General features: G+C 33.4%; 1 pseudogene across 1 annotated transcript in view; it reads left to right on the forward strand.

Moving 5' to 3' along the window:
- LOC308653419 (oxidoreductase HTATIP2-like) overlaps positions 1 to 22,175 on the forward strand; it is a 41,275-nt pseudogene extending 19,100 nt beyond the window's left edge. Inside the window, exons 2-3 of the transcript in view lie at positions 20,601 to 20,920; positions 21,734 to 22,175. The product of the transcript in view is annotated as an oxidoreductase HTATIP2-like (transcript). The remainder of the gene's footprint in view (positions 1 to 20,600; positions 20,921 to 21,733) is intronic.
- The last annotated feature ends 211 nt before the right edge of the window (positions 22,176 to 22,386 follow it).

The following is a 22,386-nucleotide window of genomic DNA, read 5'->3' on the forward strand; positions in this document are numbered from 1 at the left end:
GGACTAGAATAGAATCTGCCAGATTCTCTGAAGCTATAATAATTGCAACTGCAGGCCATACGGTTCAAATGACTTTGTCCATATCCACTCTACACAAACAATGCAAATGAAAACATTGCAGTGGTTTAAGCACAACAAATTTTATTTCTTATTCCTGGTGTACTTTAATACTAATAGTATGTTTCACATGATAGCATTCCTCCATGTAATGTTACATTCTGTCTGATTCCATTGTTTCTATCCCATTACCTCTGTAGTCACTGCAAAAATAGAAGAAAAAATGTCAAGTACCCTTGAGACCCAGTGCACATTTCACCATGAATCTGTATATTCTATTATGAAGGTTTAGTATTCATGAAGTAGGATTAATAAAATATGTGAATCAATAATATATGATATAACATAAAGAAATTTTAAGTTTATAAGTTTTCTATTCCTCCTGTAAAAAACTGATCACAAACTTGGTGGCTTAAGACAATATAGATTTATTATCACATTCCATTTATTATCAGTGTCAAGCTGACTCAGTTGCTTTCGCTGTTCTTGGTTCTACAGGGACAAAATGAAGATGTCAGTTAGCTGGGCTCTTCATCTATGGCTCTGGGAAAAATCAGTCTTGAAGCTCATTCCAGTTGTTGGTCAAAATGAATTCCTGGTGGTTGTTGGACTGAAGCCTTGTTTCCTTAGCAGCTGTAGAGCAGCAGTCAACCTCAGCTTCCTGAGCTACATGTAACAACAGTCTTCCCTTCATTCCTGCCCAGTGTCTTTTGCTTTCATCTTCTGAACTCTTTCCCTGGCTCTAACCAAAGAAAAAATATTTATTTATTTTTTAAAGTTTGCCCAATGATATTGAATACATATGGATAATTTCACATGATATTCCAAATTTAAGGGACACTAATTAATAACATTTTTTTGGTCCTCATTTACACTTTTCTTTTTTTTTTCTTTAATTGATTTTATTTTTTAATACACAACAGCAAAATACATTACAATGTATTATTACACAAATAGAGCACAATTTTTCATATCTTTGTATATAAATTATGTTCCTGCCAATTCATGTTTTATACATGTATTTTGTTTTTTTTTAATTACAATTCTTATTACATATATATACCACAACTAATTAATAACTTAGTTGATTATTCTGCAAAGTTCCTTGATCAGTGTTGATAAATCACTTTGGAATGGAAATCTTCAAAATCCTGACTATGACAATCAGAAAACATTTGTTCAATAGCTGCATATTACATTTATTTATATTCACACTAATATTTCATTACAAAAACAGAGATGTTTTGGTTTAAAACAAACAAAAAGCTAAAAGTCATAAGTCATCAGTCATTTTCAAGGAGTAAGTTTAAATTGTAAAAGCGATTGACATTTAAGATATAAGTATAATTAGGAAACAGATAAGTCAGTAAATAACCTTAAAATGGGAAAAAAATATTAGAAAAAAATAGTCTTATTACATAACAGTATTTAGGATATAATGGAAAGTCTTTTTTTAAACATGTTTTAAATCATTAGAATCTGAAAGACAGATAGATAGAGAAAAAATGAAAGGATAAGGCAGGTACGTATAAAAATACCTAAGAATAGAAAATTCATAATCCAAGGAAAATCAAGTTACAGTAGAAACCACACTTGAAAAATTTCAGATAATTTGCTGTACAATTATTGCCCCTTCAGTTTTTTTTGTGATCACTGTTAACTTGATTATTTACATCCACTGTGATAATATTTTTGAGTTTAATATTAATGATGTACAAAGCATAATTATAAGACCCAGTTTTTTAATTGGTTAGATGTCTTCATGCATAGTGTTAAAAAAAAATAGATGACCCAAATAATTGGAGTAAAGCGAATTATATGCATCCATTGGGAACAAAACAAAACAAAACCCTTTGAGCTTTCCATCAAATTTACTGGTCAATTCAGAGTCTCACCTCGGGAAGAGATGGCTAGACCCAGTTTTAACATTGGCTGGGGCTTCCTGGGAGGAGTGTGGCCTCAGTTTGAAAGATATTCCCAGAAGTTAGTAAAACTGGAGACTTGTATGACTACACGCCACACATGTTCCTCTGTGAAAATCTACCTGTATTCTGCAAATTCATTCCTTTCACAGACCATGATTTGTACACATGAAGTTTTTTTCCACATGTGCTTGATTTCTGAGATTCCTGTAAGAAAATTTAGAAGATGGACAGATGGACATAACTTGAACAAACTATAGCCTTCCATCACTGGAGATGGTTTGAAGGATGCTATTTTTAACCATCTAGGGGTGATGGGTTTATTGTCTCCATTCAGCAAAGAATTGAAGAACAGGACACAGAGGTAGCAAGCAATCAGAAGATTTAGTTCACAAGCAACAGAGCCAGACTTCTCCAAAGAGAAGGAATCCCAGAGCTGGGAATCTGGTGGAGAAGTTTGGGACTATTCTTATGGTCTCTGAAGTTACTTCCTTTCCTTATCTCCTCCCCTCACACTCTTCTCACTATTATTGATTTGTTGCCTCTATGTCCACATATCTATTTTAGTTTTCCTATTGGATCCCTAGCTTAGGTGCATGAGTACAGAAGTATCTGTCTGATTCGTTTCCCTGATTGCTTCCACAAGTGCTTTTGTTAACCAGGAAGTTGAGCTCTTTAAAAGACCTTCTCTGTGCCCCTTTGTTTGGGCCCTGCTCCCAACCTCCTCACTCATCATCTTGATCCTGGCTGCCTAGGTCCTTCTATATCTCCCTCAAATTGAGTATTTTCCTACCAAAACTATATCTGCTTGTCATGGTGCCTGACTTGTAGTGTGGTCCATACCCTCATTCCAGAGACATCTTGAGCCGTAGCCAACTTTACTGTGCTCATCTTCTCACACTCAGGATTATGAGAGACGGAAGAAAACACAAGAAACATAAGGGGACCATCTAAGTCCAAACCTATTCGTTCCTGGCCCATAACTCCCCTTCTCTTACTGCCTATTGTGGTTGATCCTAGTGCCAAATGACGACTCTTTCATTTAGGTCTGCTGAACCCTGGGTTATGGGCAGTCCAAACAAGCTGTTCAGTTCATATTTACTTCGTGATTTTCATCATTCCTTTTCATTGGTCTGTATTTCTATTTGGTATCATTTTGCTTCTCCCTGAACCACTTCCCTTGAGATTGTTTTGTAGTATCAGTTTTATGATGGTGAATTCTTCCAGCTTTGGCTGTATGAAAATGTCTTCGTTCACCTTTATTTTTTGAAAAATAGTTTTGCTTAGTACAGACTTGTAGAATGGCAGTGTCTTTAGTATGTTGAAGATGTTGCTTCCCTGCCTTTTGACTTATTATTTTAATGAGAGGAAAGCAGCTGCTTAATGCCATTCATCTCTTATTTTCTTTGTATACAATGCATCTTTTTTTCCCCTGAAAGCTTAAATATTTTATTAAATCACAAATTTTACACAGTTTTATTGTGAGTTTTGTTATGGGGCTAGAATTCATGTTCTGAATTTTTTTCCCCTAATACATGGCAAGCCTTCAGATGTTCTTAAAACCACAAGGATAGTATGTAAAAGGGAAGAAATTGGTGTGTGTGTGTGTGTGTGTGTGTGTGTGTGTGAGAGAGAGAGAGAGAGAGAGAGAGAGAGAGAGAGAGAGAGAGAGAGAGAAGAGATTTTACCAAATTTTAGCTTAAAGGAAGAAAGGAGAGGAAAGTGACAGAACTTACTTTTACCATTGAAGTAACTAAAAATTGACAGATCAGGTGACAGAATAAGTGCTGATTTTATCCCAATTACATATAAGAAGACATGAAAGATGTGACTCAACTTTGTGTATAACCAGAGATATGGAAAATTGTGCTGTATATGTGTAATATGAATTATAATGTATTCTGTTGTCATAATAACAAATCAAAATTTAAAAAATAAACAATGCTGATTTTAATTTTTTCTAATTTTGAAGATTGCAAACCTCACCCTAATATGGCATAGGCATATATTTACATCAGAACAGAATACTCAGATGACCCCATGATGAATTTCCTCTAATTTTGTACTTTAAATGCTTCATTTACCTTTGTTTTGGCCCATGTTCATTAATCAACTTAAAATGTTACTCTCACATCAGATGCCAAATGTGAGATATGACATTTGCTGGGAAACAGATGGGACAATAGTGTATCTGCAATGATAACACAGGATTTAATAAACTCTTCAATTTAAAAGTCAACCCTAGAAAAAGAAGAAGGAAAATCCACCAGAAGAGTTGGGTGAGTTTAACCTATGACGCTACAGATTACATTTCCTTTTCCCAGGCAGAATGAAAGCTTGAAATAAATATTAACTGAAATTGCAGAAAAATGTATGTCTTAACTAAGCATACGTGAGTTTTGATATTGGAGATTTGATTTTGAAAAATAGTAACATATCCACTATTTTATTAAAATATTTTAAAAATAAGTGATAGGTTAGTAAAAAATAAGTATTTTAAGTTATCTACTTAAGTTTTAGACGTATTTGTGAAGAAGTATTGTTTAATAGTTCTCCATTGAATAACCTATTTCTCTTGTTACATGAGAAGCTTTCAATATTTAACATTTAATTTATAATAATCTGGAAAATTCACAAGAAACACTTTAACAGAAGATTTATCTTTTAAAAATATGTACAATAAGCAGAATTTAATTTTTAACTTTATTCAATATATTTCATTTTTCCCGCATTTCAAAATGTTGTGCAATGTCAAAGCAAATTTTCCATTTGATTGTTTTTTTCTGTCTACTATTACATTGTTATGAAAATGAACCAAATGTTAAATTTTGAAACATGTCTAGTAAAAATTTGATCAAATGCCTATTTTTAATATTTTGCTTATTTTAAATATATATTTCCCAGAAAGAGAGCTTATTTATTAAGAGATATCTTGCTTATTTAGGAATAAATGTTCCCAAATCTCCAAATCTGATCATACATTTAGGTGTTTCTTCCCCAACATGTAGATTAATTTTTTTTGTACCAACAATTGAACCCTGTTGTGTTTCCCACTGAACCACATCACCAGTCTTCTTTATTTTTATTTTGAGACATGGTCTCAGTAAGCTGCTTAGGGCTTCACTAGTTACTGAAGATGGCCTTGAGCTTTGATCCTCCTGTCTCAGCCTCCTAAACCATTTGAATTAAAGGCATACACTAACACATCTGGCTGCAGATTAATTTTTTTTTTTTGCAATTAAAAAAAGATCTTTTAAATTTGTTCTAATTAATTATACATTACAGTAGAATAACACTATGCATAAATGGAGTATAACTTCTCATTCTTCTGATTATACATGATGTAGAATCACATCAGTCATGTAATCATATATGTACATAGGTTTATAATGTCAAATTCATTCAACTATCCTTCCTACCGCTATTACCCCGTCCCCTTCTCTCACTCCCCTCTACCTAATCCAAAGTACATCTTTTTCCTTAGCCCTTCCCAACCCCATTACACATTAGCATCCATGAATCAGAGATTCAGATTACATTTGGCTTTGCTTTTGGGGGATAGGCTTATTAATGTTAGCATAATATTCTCCAGCTGCATCCACTTACCTGCAAATGCCATTATTTCATTTTTCTGTAAAGATGAGTAATATTCCATTTTGTATATATACCACATTTTCTTTATCCATTTTTCTGTTGAAGGGCATCTAAGTTGATTCCAATTTAGATACTGTGAATTAAGCTGCTATGAACATTGATGTTGCTGCATCATGTAGTGTGCTGATTTTAAGTCCTTTGGGTATAAAAGGAGAAGTGGGATAGCTGTTTATTACATATTAGTAGGTTAATTTGATAACTAAAACTGTGACTAATTTCTTTAGAAAATACAATAGGCTTCCAGTTTCTAGTTAATAACTGCTTTCTAATCATTTACACATCATAATTCTCTTCTGTTGTCAGATAATGATAACATATGATGCTTAGGATGTGATAACATTATTTCAACATTATAAGAGATGAGTAAAAATCATGGACAAAAATGATAACTCCTAATTTTCTTATTCTAAATGAAGAAATCATGCTGGATCATTTATGAATTTCATAGAGTATTTTTCTGCAAAAAATGATATTTTAAAAATATATGTAAAAGACTTATCTTTTTTTACAAAGAGTTTTAATGTCTTTGACATTAAGGAACGAAGCATTTAACCTATGTTCCTGATGCCCATTTTAATGAAAAAATTTTCAAATGGGTATTATTTATTTGTAGGACATTAGCTCAGGACATATTGTGATCATGTCAACATTTCCATTGGCAATGATCAGAGACCAGATGAAAATTAGCACACAACGATGTGATTCTGCAATCTGTATTTGGGGTAAAATGGGAGTTCATAACCCACTTGAATCTAATGTATGAAATATGATATGTCAAGAGCTTTGTAATGTTTTGAACAACCAATAAAAAGAATTAGCACACAAGTTAGGTGCATTGACTCATGCCTTTAATCCCAGTAACTTGGGAGTCTGAGGCAGGAGGATCATGAGTTCAAAATTAGTCTCAGCAAATTAGCAAGGTCCTAAGCTACTCAGTTCGACCGTGTCTCTAAATAAAATATAAAAACAGGCTGGAGATGTGGCTCAGTGTTTAAGCGCCTCTGGGTTAATTTAAAAAAAAAAAATAGCAGACAATATCCATGTGGAGTCTAACTTTCTCACTTATCATCCTATCTTTCTCATTCCCTGAGATTGGCCCAACCTCTGGAGCCTCATCAAGAGGCAATAATGAAGTCAGGGAAGACTTCAGAGAAAATTTATTTTAAATTTTTATTTATATGTTTAACCCCATGAACAAGTGCAATGAGTCAAAATGTTAAATTAGATCACAAGGTAAATTAAAGAAGCAGAGGAGAACTTCCATGATGGACTACTAGGACATTTGTTTAAAAAAATATGCATATGTATATATGTATGTGTGTGTGTGTGTGTGTATGTATACACACACACACACACACACACACACACACACATATATATATATATATATACATACACACACACATATTAAAGTTGAATCTCCAATTTAAATCACAGATAACTATGTATTTGTGTTATATCAGAGAAGGACACACACACACACACATACATACACACAAAAAATTAATTAATTAAATAAAATAAAACAATACTATAAGACAGGCTTACAAAAATATAGGCCCATGACTCCAGGGAAACTAGTGTTAGTATTTAGCTCTTGGACAGTTAAAATCAGAGAAGATAACAGGCAGCTGGGACAATGGAGAAATACATGATTCTCACTGGCAATCGGCAGCAATTCCTCAGAAATGTCCAAATTACCTCTGTTGATATGTGTGTTGGTTTACTCTGGAACCTGGATACAGTTACAGTGCAAGCACGTAAGAGGGCTTTTCCAGGTAGAATCGATTTTTGAGTAAGATGTGATATTTGACCTAAGAAATGAAGACAGAGATAGCCTTGTCCAGGGAAAATCACAGGCATTGGTATCCTGCCAAGGGATGACTTGGCATCTTCAGTGAACTGAATGGATAAAATTGGAGCCCCACCTATAAACAAGAGGGTTTTGAGGACTAAGTCTGCAAGGAGAAGTGGCCAGGTAATAAATTATCTTGCTTGGACATGTTTTAAGCATTAGAGCAGTGAATAAGTTGATTAGATTTATGTTTGGGAGACAGCAAATCAATAAGAAGATACTGTAGTAATTGAAAAAAAAAAAAAGACATGATGCTTGTCTGAGCTGGGGAAGTGGGAAAGCAGATGGAAAAAGAAGAGTCCAAGATTTAAGAGCTAGCTGACAGGAGGACTTCCTGGATAATAGCAGAGGCTCTGAACTAGTTGCAGAAACCAGCTGCCTCTTTTAATTATTTTTGTACATTGGCCAAGACGTTTAATCTCTATAATTCTCAATTTACATTGGTAAATTGAACATAATAGTGGTACTTGCTTCTCAAATTCTTGCAAGAATTTGTTGTGATACTATATGCAAAGCACTTGGCACAGGGCCTGGTATAAATCCTCAAAGCACAATGACTGTCATTACTGTAATTCACCGAAAGTGGCTATTTGTCAGGTGTTGCTGTTTAAAGAAAACACTCCTATATATAATGAAAATGATATAATACTTTGCTATCAGTTGTTCAAGCTAAATGTTTTCTCAGACGATGTTGTTTGTATTTTAATCACAGTGTTTGAAATGCTATATAAAATAGAAAGGGATGAACAATATTTTCCTAAAGTAGAATTACATACTCATTTAGTTCCTAATTGCTCAGAAATATTTTATTTCCTACAACTCCTAGTGCCAATTTTCTCTTGAAGTTGAAATGCCTACATTTGTAATGAATTCATGGGTTGTACTTATAATTATTGCAAGACCTATTTCTTAATTTTGAAATAAAAATGTCACATAGTTCTAAGGAAAGCAGTCATTGAATATGAGAGATCATAGAAAGTACAATGATTTTTTATAAAGATAGAATTAACATTACTATATGTATTTACAATGCTCCTTTAGATTTTTTTTCAGAGAATATGACAGAAATAAGTATCATTTTTGCTTTAGGTGATAAAATGTCCACTTCTGTTTTATAATCTTGCAACTTTTAATCTCTTGGGTCAAAAGTTAAAGTAGTATAATACTTAAGGTGTGTTTTCAACATTCTCCAATTTTATATGGGTTGAATATCTACAAGTAATTACAGAAGCAAGGGACTTGTTGCATATTGTTTGTGTGCAAAGTGTTCCCCTTTCTATTTTTCTGATCCACTGTTCAATCATGAGAATAGTATTTACACTATTATTACATTAATCTTTCAAAGGAAGGATTTCCAAAATGGAAGATGAGTATTCCTAAGTGAATTTAGCTGTAGATGTGCTTCTTGGTATACCATTCTGAATGTTTTTTTTTTTTTTTTTTTTTGTATGTGTGTGTGAACTAACAAAAGCATTCATGAATATTATCATAGACTAGAATACAACCTAAATTGTATACTTTATTTTTTTACTTCCATTTCAAATGGGGTTTGATATCCAATGGAAACTCTTATTTAGTACAATTTGTATCAATATTCACGGTTGATTTATAATGTCAATGAATCATCATCTTTTTAAGAATCGCTAACATTTGTCAAAAGTAACTTATATGTTGAGAAGTATTCTTATCACATCCTATAGATTATATCCCACAAAATTTAATAAAACCTTATGTGGAATATTATTTCTCTCACTATAGTACAAGTGAGACAACTGAAGCTATGAATAGTCAAGATAATTTCCCTTTGAGTTTCAAATATCAGATTGAAAGAAAGACCATAAGATCTTAAAGCAGATCATATCTTTTCAATATGAGTTCACAGAAGAAAACAGGCAAGAAGAATCAGTACCATTTCTCCAATACAGGGATTTGTGAGAGGACAACACTTCACGGGGAGTCTGTATACAGAATCTTGTGAGTTACAATACAACCAGACTTAATAGTATATGTAAAGGTCTTCAAAGCAATTATGCTTTAAATTTTTGGAGAACAGAAACACGTTCAGGCATAACAGTTTGATTTATTCTCAGCCACAAAATAAACTAAAACAATTATTAAATAATAATTTGTAATAATTTTTAAGATAAGTATATATAATATATAAGAAAGAAAAAAAGATAGATAGATTGATTTAAGAGCTGTGTAAACAGTTGAGTTCCAGATACTTAAATATGGTTTTCAGGAATTGGTTTGAGGATAATCAAGGGCTAAAAATCGTAGCTGCTGGTGTCATCTATGGTCAGCAATGGCTTCCAAAATACCAGTACTAAACAGCAAACACTTCCCATAAGAACATTGAAATGTTAAGTGATACCATTAGAACAGATGAAAGTTTGTCTTCACAGCACGATTTTAATATTGAATATCAATTTTTTTAGTAACCATTATTTTATTTTTGAGAATTTGTACTACATACTGAATATCTTTAGAAGTATAGTTCTGTTTTGTTTTCTCAGGAGTTTTTCAAACACATGAATAATAATTTCATATTTATGTCATTTAGTAAACTTTATTTTCAGAGTGGTAGTATTAAATGTTACACTTCAAATGTGCCAACAACATTTAGAACTGTTGCTTTTCACCATAGTTTCAATTCCACCATTGATTTCATGGATCAGAATAGGCAAAGTTTGCTGAAATCATAAACAATTGTGAAAGTTCTGGGGTTTACATAAAAGAAGTAACACGTGCATCATGAGTCAGCTTTGGCTCTAGGGCTCAATGTCTTTTTTTTTTTTTTTAAGAGAGAGAGAGAGAGAGAGTGAGAGAGAATTTTTAATATTTATTTATTTTTTAGTTTTCGATGGACACAACATCTTTATTTTATTTTTATGTGACGCTGAGGATCAAACCCAGTGCCCGCACATGCCAGACAAGCGCGATACTGCTTGAGCCACATCCCGAGCCCAGAGCTCAATGTCTTTAATTCAGGATCCAAACTAAAGAAGTATCCAGCAGGAAGACAATAGGATTGGGAAAATTCAGTGACTCTAAAAATTATTCATTCATTAAGTAGAGCTGAGGGCACTAGTGCATGCCTGTAATTCCAGTGGCTCAAGAGGCTAAGACAGGAGGATTGAGAATTCAAAGCAAGCCTCAGCAATTTAGCGAGGGCCTAAGCAACTTAGTGAAACTGTCTCAAAATTTTTTTAAAAAGTTGGGGATGTGGCTCAGTGGTTAAATGTCTTTGGGTTCAATACCTGGTCCATTAAAATAAAATAAAATAAGAAATAAATTCTGTTATTTGTGACAAAATGAATGAAACCAGAGCACACTATGTTAAGCACAAAAAGCCAGATATGAACAAGTACCACATGTTTTATCTCATATATGGAAAACATCAGTCTATTTGACAGTAGAATAGTGATTACTAGATTGGGAAGTGTGCCAGGGACTACAGGGGAAGGTTAGGGTGGAAGAAGTGTGGTTTAATATGATCAATGAGTGCTGTATGCATGGGTGGAAATGTCACACTTAAGCCTATTAATATGAAAAATTAGTATATGTTAATAAAATATTTTTGCATAAATCTACCACACATTATTTCTTTCCATTTCACCAGACTCGAAGTATATAGTTGAGTCTAATAAGGTAAAGAGATAACATTTCCATGTATAGATAAGCAAAAATGCAGGCTAACAGGAGTAGTAACAGTGATATTTCTATGAAATAAATATGTGAGAATGTACATGATTAAGTTTAGTTTTTGATATGTGCTTTGTATTATTATTTTTTTTACATTCTTTGCAAGTTGTATTTTTTCCATTGGAAATGTCTATGTTTATTATCTCCTACAAGAATATTCTTATTCTCTGAGAAGAGCACAGTAATTCTTCAAGGTGCTGTTCTGTTCAGGCACTCAGCAGGAATGTTTGGATATGTTTAGGGAGAGTTATGGGGGCAGCAATGACTAGCAGGCAAATTCCAGTGGGCTACTGGACTGCAGAGAAATCCATAATAGAAGCCTCTTTTTAACAGGTTATAGGATTCAGGTCACAAGAAACAGAACTCGCACATGTACTTCCTGACAACCTCCAACTGATTATCTGAGCTTTGCCTTCCTTTTTACTTTTTACACCAATCCATCAAGAAAACCTAATACAGAACAAAAATTCATCTTGAATATGGCAGTCATCATACTGAATATTATAAATTCAAATCCACATTTTACTGACAAGAAAACTGAGATGGGCAACTGTATTGCATCTCATAAAAAAATGTTCTAAGCAGAATCCTTCTGTATTTTAGTTTTAAACACATCAATAAAAAATTTAAATATTGAAATTTAAATATGTCTGCATTTCTATGTGTTGTGTTATTTCATGCCAGTATATGGATATTCGTTGCTATAAATTGCCAGAGAATGGATAATGGATACATGACAAAAGACTATGCTTTTTAAAAATGTTTAACTTTAGTTAATTGTATTTTAAAATAACTGAACTTATTTACATTATTACTGTATGATAAATGATAATTTTTTTTAGAATTGGGATGTAATATCAAGGTGTCACTTATTAATAATGATTATCACAGGATCGTGGTATATATGATCCTCTGCTAAATCAGTACATTATTTTTTGGGGGGTGGGTACAGGGAGTTGAATTCAGGGGTACTCAACTGAGCCACATCTCCAACCCTATTTTGTATTTTATTTAGAGAGATGGTCTCACTGAGTTGCTTAAGGCTTCATTAAGGTGCTGAGGTTGGCTTTGAACTTGTGATCCTCCTGCCTCAGCCTCCTTAGCACCACCATACCTGGTGATTTTTTAAGAAAATAATTTTTAAAATGTAATATCATCTCAGCTTTTCTGAAAAAATTGTTTTGAATGAACAAGATGTTTTTCATATAACATTGGTTTTATTCAACAAATAATTACTGCCGCCTTCTTGGTAACAGGCCTTGAGTATAGTAAAACGAACACATCTGAAAATGTCATGATTTTCTTCAGTTCATCACCCAGTATATGAAGGATAATGACCCATAGATGAACATGCACAAATCATAGAGTAATAACTTTTAAAAACAAAATAAAGCAAGATAAAAGATTTATTTGTGGCACACTATTCTTATAGTTAGTAAAGATCTCTCTGAGAGTTGTTATATTTCAGCAGAAAGTAAACAACAATCTTCTTCATCTATTGAGTTGTACTGAGGAATTGAGTTCATATTGGTGATAATGGTGAAAGTAGATGCTGCCACTCTTCTTTGATTAATGAAGCGCATGCAGTTTTCCTGGAGTGTTTATCTGTGCTGTTTCAGAGAAGAGCCCAGAATCCTTAGATGCATCTCTTTCTTCCCAGTCTTTCTTCAGAAACGGGAACATTCTAATTTGCACATTTCAAGAATTTCTGGCACTTGGTGCCAAGAGGCAACAGTACTCATTTTTATTTGTTTTTTTCTCCCAGTTGAAATGTCTTACTTTTGCAGAAATAGAATACAAAGCCAAACAAAAGGCTCCCAAGATGATAAGAGAGACAATGATTTGAATTTCTGAACCATGACTTGCTTACAGCACCAGAACAGTGTCCCTAGCAAAGGGCAAGATCTGCACATGAATCTTTTGAAGAATTTATAGTGGAAGGAAAGACTATTGACAAGCCTATAAGGATTTCCAGTGACCTCAGTAGAGGGAAAACTGAAGCCTAAATGAAGAATGACGATACAAGTGAAGGAGGAGGAGGAGGAGGAGGAGGAGGAGGAGGAGGAGGAGGAGGAGGAGGAGGAGGAGGAGGAAGATTATTAAAAGGAGGAGGAGGAGAATGAGAAGAAGATGATGATTATTTCTGTATTGAAACAAGAGATATTTGAGATCATCTTTAAAGGATCTTAATAATTACTTTTTTCTGATATTAAAATTGTCTGAGCTGTTTTTCTCATAACTTCTTTCAGAAGACTTTACTATCTGTTTATGTACTCAATTAATATTTTTACACCAAAAAAGTAAAACATTTCCCACTATTCCCAAGAAGCAATTTTTACATACTGGGAAATAATACATGCCTAATTAAGGATGAATGCTACAAATTAAAAATTATATTCTTATGGTTGTATTTTGTGCATTTTCTACAATACATGTATCAAGATAATAGCCATTCTCAAAAAAAAAAGAGAAACAAACAAACCAACAAACAAAATGCATCAAGCCACATGTTAGCTTTGTTAAGGATTATCAAAATATGCTGTAAGGTTTCAGTTTAAACTATTGAGTTAAGAAAGTGTCTTCATTTACATAGCTTCTTGCTAGAACTTAATAATGGATGGAATTGAACATGAACTGAAGATTTATTATGAAGTAATGAAATGTTTTAGATTCAAGACTCCTTCAAGCATAAATTCACCTCCAATCTTACTAAAAACTCATTGTGTTAAAATAACCACAGGTAATCTCTTCTCTTAGTCTTCCTATTAACTCAATTAACTACCTGGATAATTTCATTCAAGTCATTTAACCTTAGGGTGTCTATAAAGATTTTCATCTAAATTTGAATTCCTTTGGAAATTAAAAGAAGTTATTCTTCCTGTTGCTGTTAGTATCAGCTTATTGTGGGACTGAGCACATAGATCTTTTTGTGTACTTTAGGCATAAAACTAAATCTTACATATTATGCCATTTGTGTCATATCCTCGCCACTTTGTTAATTTTAATTTGTATCATGTCCATATTTTATTTCACCCAAAAGAAAATTCACTGGACAAAAGACACCAGAGTTGTATCAACCTAGCAAGTGTAATTTTCCTCTTAAGTGAATAAAATTAGTGCTGTTTTTTTTTTTAATTTCATACTGCCCGTGGTTGCTAAATATTCATTTAAATGTATGTGACACACTTTCTATGTGTTAAGTCAAATGAATGGGAATCTAAATTTGAATTTATCAAATCAACTCTCCAGTTTGAAGATTAATGGCAGCCTCCTGTGGAAATATTCAATGATGGGTGCAAATAAATTTCAATGACTACACCTGCAATAAAAGTATTGTTAAGGATCAAAGTGTGTAAAATATCATTGTTAATATTGAAGTAACTTGTATGGAATAGGATGAAGTATTCCTGTTCAGATATCCAAAACCTGCCTTGGAATTCTGTCTAAATATTACATGTTAAGTTCAATAATTCCTTTATTAATGATAAAAACCTGAGTATCCAAAAGTCTAACTCATTATTATAAATCAATGTAATCATTGTAGTCATTACAATAAATGAATTATTTCTTCAAGATTCACATTTCCCAAGATCCTGTGAAAACTGTAAAACAATGGAAAAAAACTGATCTATCATTTGGAAACATAGCACAAATAGGTGCTATGAACAATTCTTGCTTTGAATAATGATGAAAAAAAAAGAAATTAAAGAACAATATTTTATAAATCTCCAAAATTGTTACAAAAGTCATTACATCGTACTCACTGAATTTTATTGTGTTTATCAGCTTTTTGTTGCTATGACTGAAATACCTTACAAGAACAACTTAAAGGGAACATGTTTATTTTGAACTTGAGGCAATGTAAGATATCCAACTGTGAGAGTATTATAGAGAAAAGCATCTCAGTAGCAGAGAAAGAGAGATAGAGAGAAAAAAGGGAGGAGAGGATGTGTGTATGGGGAGACAGGTACAGTCTCAGTCAATACTCCAATGACATACTTTCTCCAGCCATGCCACACCTTCCCTCAGTGATCACCAGTACTCCATTCAAATTATTAATTTGACAATGGTTTAATCCACTTAGAGCTCTCATAATCCAATCTTTTCACCTCTGAAAAGTACCACATTTCCTAACACTTGAGCTTTTGGTGTGACATTCCTAGATCCAAACATAACATTACACCCTTGGCATGGAAATCTTGTACCCATCTTACAATGCAAAATGAGCTCAGTCAGTCTCCAAGAGTCCCTGCAATCTTAACAGTTTCATCATTGCTCAAAAGTACACGTATGATGTCTCCTCAGAGACCAGATGCAAACTCTCAGCAATGAGTCCCTGTAAAAATAAAAAGCAAGTTACATGCTTGCGATATTCAATGACACAGAGAGAACATTCCCATTCTAAAAGGAAGGAATGGAGCATAGAGAGAAGTGGTTGAAGCAAAGCAAGACTGAAATCCAATTGGGCAAATATGTCCTGTAACTCCACATCTAGCATCCAGGGCATACAGTGGCTTAGGATTTAGGAAGTCTTGGCCCTTTAGCCTTACTGACTATATCCCACGTGAGCCCTCATTCAGCCGGACTCTGCTCTCTGCCTCTTGCTTTTCTTGGCAGATGACTTCCACCAACCTGGTATCTCCTGATTCCTATGGCCTTCAATCCAGCTCAGCTACTTGTAGCTACTTTCCTTCAGAATCCAGCAGACTCATTTATTATTTTGTCTGCATATTAATGTCATTTCATTGGCGGATCTTATATTGTCAAGAGTTTTAGAAATATTAACTTTTAAAAATTCAGAGCATTTAAAAATTTCATAGTAACATTTTAGGATTAGGAAACATATCTTTTGTTTGTTTGTTTGTTTTGGTTTTACAACCATGACAACTAATTTATAGTAAGCCACATATTAAACCTTGAGCAGAACAGACTGTAAAAATATAAAAGAAAACAAAAAAGCTTAATTTTTATATGATATGTTCATTAAATAGAGTAGTAAATAATAGGAATCATCACCCTCATTCTGCTTTAACAATAACAATGACACCAATGTTCATATAAAAGTCTTCAATGATTTTCCTCAGAAAACTTCTGAGACCTTTTGAACACTGAGAAACAATTTAAATAGATTCAATTCCCATTTAAGAGTACAGTGTGGATCCTTTGAGTGAATTCCCCAGGGGCATTTTTCAGAATATAGTCAATTTGTTTTATTCTGTAATGATGTGTAAAAAGTAACAAAGTATGATCATACTTGCTATGATTTCAGCATTTCAACAACCTGTGGAATTTAAGTAAAACTTGCTATTTGGCTGATTCTCATTAAGTGCTATACTACGGGCCACCTAGTGTATCAATCAAATATATTGATGAGTCATGTAAAACTAATAAAAATAATGCCAGGATGGTAAAAAATTACCAGATCTCCCATCACTAGTTAATTTTAGCTTACTTGCTATACTGAGAATAATTTTAATACTATTTTTTACTATTTCTCATCAATTTTATTGAAGATTAATTTGTGTATGAAAATCTTTATTTAAACCGTGCAACTTAATAGACATTGATAACTTTATAGTCCTCCACAGCAAATACCTTACAGTCCTCTGTTTCAAATACCTTACATTTCTAATACCCTCCCTCCAATAGTTCCTCATAGCTTTATTACAACATCCCTCCCTCTACCTTAGACCATGACAATGAATGACCGGCTTCTTATCATTATAAATTAGCTAACTTTTAAATGTATTACTTTATTTTGGCTTCTTTAATTCAGTGTGATGCTGAGATTCATCAGACACTTCCCATGTAACATGTAGTGTTTTATTTGTTGGGAATTAATCTATTGAATGACATAATATGTTGTATTCAACTATTTATTCATTAACAGATATTTAAAAATTTTCCAGTTATTGACAATCTTGAATTTGGGGGCTGCATATACTCTTGTACACATCTTTTTGTAGACCTGTTTTATTTACTCTAGATGAGTATCTAGGAGTGGAATGACCAAGGCATAAAGTAGAAACACCTTTAACTTATTTATAAAATATCAAGACATTTAATGAGGTGGTTATACAATTTTGCATCTCTGGTGACATATGAGCATTACATTTAATCTAAGTCCTCACCAAATATTTGATCATGCTAGAAGTTACCCAGAACAATCTCATTTTAGTTTTAATTTACATGTTCCTTATTTTGATTTTTGCTGGGCAGCTTTTCATGTACTTCATGGTTTGCAATACATTCATTTTATATAATGCCTTTGGTGATAATTGCCCATTTTATTCAGTTATTTCCAACCTAAAGTTGAGATGTTTACGGCCCTTATATATTTTGTCTATAAGTCTTTTCTCAATTATATGTGCTGAAAATATATCTTCCATTAGGTAGCTTTCATTTTTATTAAATTTTTATCTGGAGGTAAATTTTGGCTTTTTTATGAGGATTATGTTACATTTTGTGTTAGTATTGATTATGGTGTGAAATGAAGGTCAATGTCTTTTACATCTCACATAGATATATCTTACATGGCTACTGAGCTGTTCAAACATTATTTAGAAAGATTTTCTTTTATCTTTAAGTGAGTTGATACTTTGGTTGAAAATCAATTGACTATTATATGTGACTTTATCTTTGAATCATTTATTGTTTTCTACATATTCATCATGCCTTAATTACTGAAACCATGGTTATAGTTTAAAATTTAAAATATTATTCTTTACTTTAAAAATTGTTCTAGGTAGCTTGATTGTCATTTTATATGCAAATGGTGCTATTTTTATTGACTTTGCTTTAGACCTACAATCTACTCTTGCTTTTTTAGAGTCAGCCATTTTAGTAATAAGTAATAATAAGTTTTCTGATCTTTGAACATAGTTTTTCCCATCATTCATTAGGTCACTCAACATTTTATTAGCAATATTGTACAATTTTCAGTTTCAAGATCTTTCAAGCCCTTAGTAAAATATAAATCTAAATAAATCTGTGTTGGCGCTAATGTTAATACGACTTTAAAAAGTGACTCCATGTCAATATCTTAAAATGTATGCCCACTTACCTTTACAATTCTTTGAGATTTACAATATGTGCGGTATAGAAAAGAATGCAGACTTATTAATTTGATGGTTAAATTCAATTATGAGGAGCCTAAGGTGTATGTGTATTGTCTTCAATTCAAAAATGATGATGATAGAAATAATTTGTTCATTTAATTGTGATGATGAACTTAGATTCCACAGTATAGAAAAAATATTACTGTGTTTAATATCCTTATATGCAAATGAAACAAGGAGCCTTTTCTATATCACTTCCATAGAAGTTGGAAATGTACTTTTTTATTTCATGAAATGAATCCTATCACTGCCAGCATAGCACTCTATCTCCTTCACATTCTGTATATACTATCTTTATAGCTGTTTGAAAAAAAAATTAGATAACTATTCAACTGCAGATATGCTCCCTTTGGCCTTTGATTCATAATACATTTTTCCAGCTTTGATCATTTCTGCTGAATATATTCATCTAAGCAAGTATTTTAAAATAATCTTACAAAATTGATTTTAATGCCAGTAGTTTATGAAACCAAGAAGTATAAAAGACAAATCATAGTACACATAATAGAAACTAAACCTTAGCCCTTTGAACCAATCGTTGATGGGGAAAATAACAAAGCATTTTCACTGCTTTTATAGATTGCTTCTTTTGAAGCAACAATGAATTGAACCATTAAAAAGTAAAATAGTCCATTGAACTAAAAAGTAAACAATGAATGGGAAAACCAATACCTAAGAAAAAAACATGTTTTCCTATCTCTGCTTTTATGCCTGCTTTTGCATGTAATAAATGATGAAAAACTGAACTCTAAACATAAGTGCCACGAGGGTTACAACACTGATGCATTACACTGATGTGCATATCAGTAGAAGTCACAAAATGTTGTTTTAAAAATAAAATACATGAGATAATAATTAAACAGCAAGTGGGAGGACAATGAGAGAGAAAAATCAACTCTATCATTATTATGTTATGCTAACCTGATTATGTAATTTCTTTTCTAATGAGACAATTTGTTTCTCTGCTATTCAATTTACTTGGCAAGGAAATGCTAAAATATGAGGAGACCACTTATTTTTACAGTTTATCATTAATTTGAGTCTTTACTGGATCCTTCTTAGACTTCTTCAAACCCTGGTTTGTGCCCCTGTGTATGTGTGTGTGTGTGTGTGTGTGTGTGTGTGAGAGAGAGAGAGAGAGAGAGAGAGAGAGAGAGAGAGAGAGAGCAAGTGCTAGATAATAAAGGTCCATGGCTTCTTCTGGGTCCCTACCACATTCAGGTCAGAAGCAAAGCGAGTTCACAGGATCTGAAACCTCACACTCTGGGTTCCAGCTTCTGCTTCCTCTTGCTATCCATATGTTTTTTTTTTTTTTTATCCTAATGCTTTTCTTGTAGTATCAAAGCTTTAGAATCAACCTGTCAGAAGACATGATCCTTACAGAGACTGCTTACTTGGTTCCCACAGTTGCCTTACTTCAGTTCTTAGAAATTTCTCATTGAACCCTAACAGAGATACTATACTTAACTAATCTTACCCCACAAATAAACCAGGATGAATAAATGTATAGCATTTTTATGCAATTACTGAGTACAGTTTAAAACCTTTGGAATAATTACTTTATTATATATATGACTAATTAGTTGAAGAAAATGGAAGCATGTTTCCTTTTATTTTTCTTCTACACAGATATTTTACAATATCTAATAGTTTATATAAATTTTTACAGTATCTAACTCTATATGGTATGGCATAGATATGAATTTTAACCAATAAAATTAATTATTCCAAAGGTTAATAGTTGAATTAATTATTCAAAAGGTTAATAGTTTTATTTAATGGATTGATTGGAGCTTATTGACTAAAACTTGTAAGAATTAAACTTTGAAGGGTTACAGAAAATATAGCTTTTCCTTCTCTTTTTAAAGAATATGTTATCAATTTTGGTCATTCTGTTTCCCTAAAGGACATAGCATTGTTTTGCTTTCATATTGAATTTGAAAGAGGCCCATTGAAAAACAAGATTAATTTGGACATGATTTACTCTCAAGAAGTATTCAGACTTTAGTACCATTAAATCTTATCAAAGCAGTTCCCTGTAGAAGGACAAACTCTGAAATTGAGCCAGAATTTTAAAAGTCTTTAGATTGGAGGAAGGAAACAAAACAAAAGGAATCATCTAAGTGTCCCTTGACTGAATCATATCTTCTCTTCTCTGTCCTAGTTTTACTAAGCTCTAAAAATAAGAGCCTGATAAGATGCGTTGCTACAACTAGCACCTTCTCTCCAGTACAACTAACTACCAAAGGTGGTTAGCGTCCACCCCAATTATTTAGCCTTAAATACCAGGTAGGTGTGGACTGGGACCTCTGGATTTCCAGGGCAGGCAGTGGTGCCCGCTTCTGCAGTGCTGAGGGTTATGGCAGCACTGATGGAGCCTTGCTCCTGGCACAGCATGAGGCCATTGAGCAGGGGGCTAGCTTCATTAAGGCCCGAGATGAGGTGCTGCAGAAGCTTCAGGAAGACTTCAAGATGCAGAATAAATTTGTCTTTATTCTGGGTGCCAGCAGGGAAACCAGCAGAGTGCTCTTAAAAGAAATCCTGGAACAGAACCTGTTTTCCAGGGTCACTCTGGCCTGAGGAAGCTCACCTACGAGAAGGAAGCTTATAAAAGTTACATGCATATACTGCTGGTGGGACTGCAAATTGGTGCAGCCAATATGGAAAGTAGTATGGAGATTTCTTGGAAAATTGGGAATGGAACCACCATTTGACCTAGCTATCCCACTCCTCAGCCTATAATCAAAGGACTTAAAAACAGCATACTACAGATACACAGCCATATCAATGTTTATAGCAGCACAATTCACAATAACTAAACTGTGGGACCAAACTTGATGCCCTTCAGTGGATGAATGGATTAAAAAAATCTGGCACCTATACACAATGGAATTTTACTCAGAAATAAAATAGAATAAAATCATGGCATTTGCAGGTAAATGGATGAAGTAAGAGAAGATAATGCTAAGTGAACTTAGCTAATCCCAAGAAACCAAATGCCAAATGTTTTCATTGATATAAGAAGGCTGATTCATAGTGGGATAGGGAGAGGGAGCATGGGAGGAATAGAGGAACTCTAGGTAAGGCAGAGGGGTTGGAGGGGAAGGAAGGCGGCATGGTGTTATTAATGATGGTGGAATGTGATGATCATTATTATCCAAAGTTGAAGACATAAATCTGTGTGAATACACTATGTGTACAACCAGAGATATGAAAAATTGTGCTCTCTTTAGATAATAAGAATTGTAATCATTCTGCTGTCATATATAAATTAAAAAAATAATTTTAAAAACAGGAAAATCAGGGGAATGAATCAAACATTTAATGCCTTTCCTGTAAGAACTCTGTCTCTGGGCAATCAATAGTTGACAGGAAGTGTCTGTTTTCAGAGGGGTTCTAATTAATAAATGAAAAAGACATTAAAAAATATGCATCAAGAAGTGGTGGACTTTGAAAAATTGGAAGACTAAGGTGTCTTACAAAGTCATGATGTTGGAATCTGTTGCCTGAATACCACCAGAAACAAAGCTGGGATGGAGGGATTTGTTTGTGTTGACTGAAATCTCATGCTGAAGTCTGCAGAGCTGGAAAAAGCTAAATGGTGCAAATATTTCAACTTGCTGTCCTCTAAAGGAGCTGATAAGTCAAGCAATTTTTTATATTTACAAGTTAATTGAGAAGTAGAAGCCAGGGTTGAGGAATTAAAATTTGATCTCCACTCAGTATTTAGGCCTGGAGTTTTGTCATGTGGTAGGTAAGAGTCTCACCCAGGTGAATGGTTAGAAATTCTTAGGCTCCTCACTAGAGTCTGGGGCCAGTGGACACTCCGTGTCTGTGGTGACTGTGGCTACACCAAGTGACTAGAAGATGGAACTTCTGGACAACAAGGCCATCCCTGACCCGGCCTGAGAAAAACTCATGGTGTTCTCAGGCCATGACCACACTGGAGAAACTTTTGACCGCACGCCTCACTAAATCTGTAATTTCAGGGCCTCAAAAGAATTTGTGTGCTTTACCTTTGTCATTTGACTGTTCTTAGCCATGTAGATCCAATCGGGACATGACTTTGCTCTGC

Source organism: Spermophilus citellus (genome assembly GCF_964194105.1).
Source record: "Spermophilus citellus genome assembly, chromosome: 7".
Classification (NCBI taxonomy): Eukaryota; Metazoa; Chordata; class Mammalia; order Rodentia; family Sciuridae; genus Spermophilus; species Spermophilus citellus.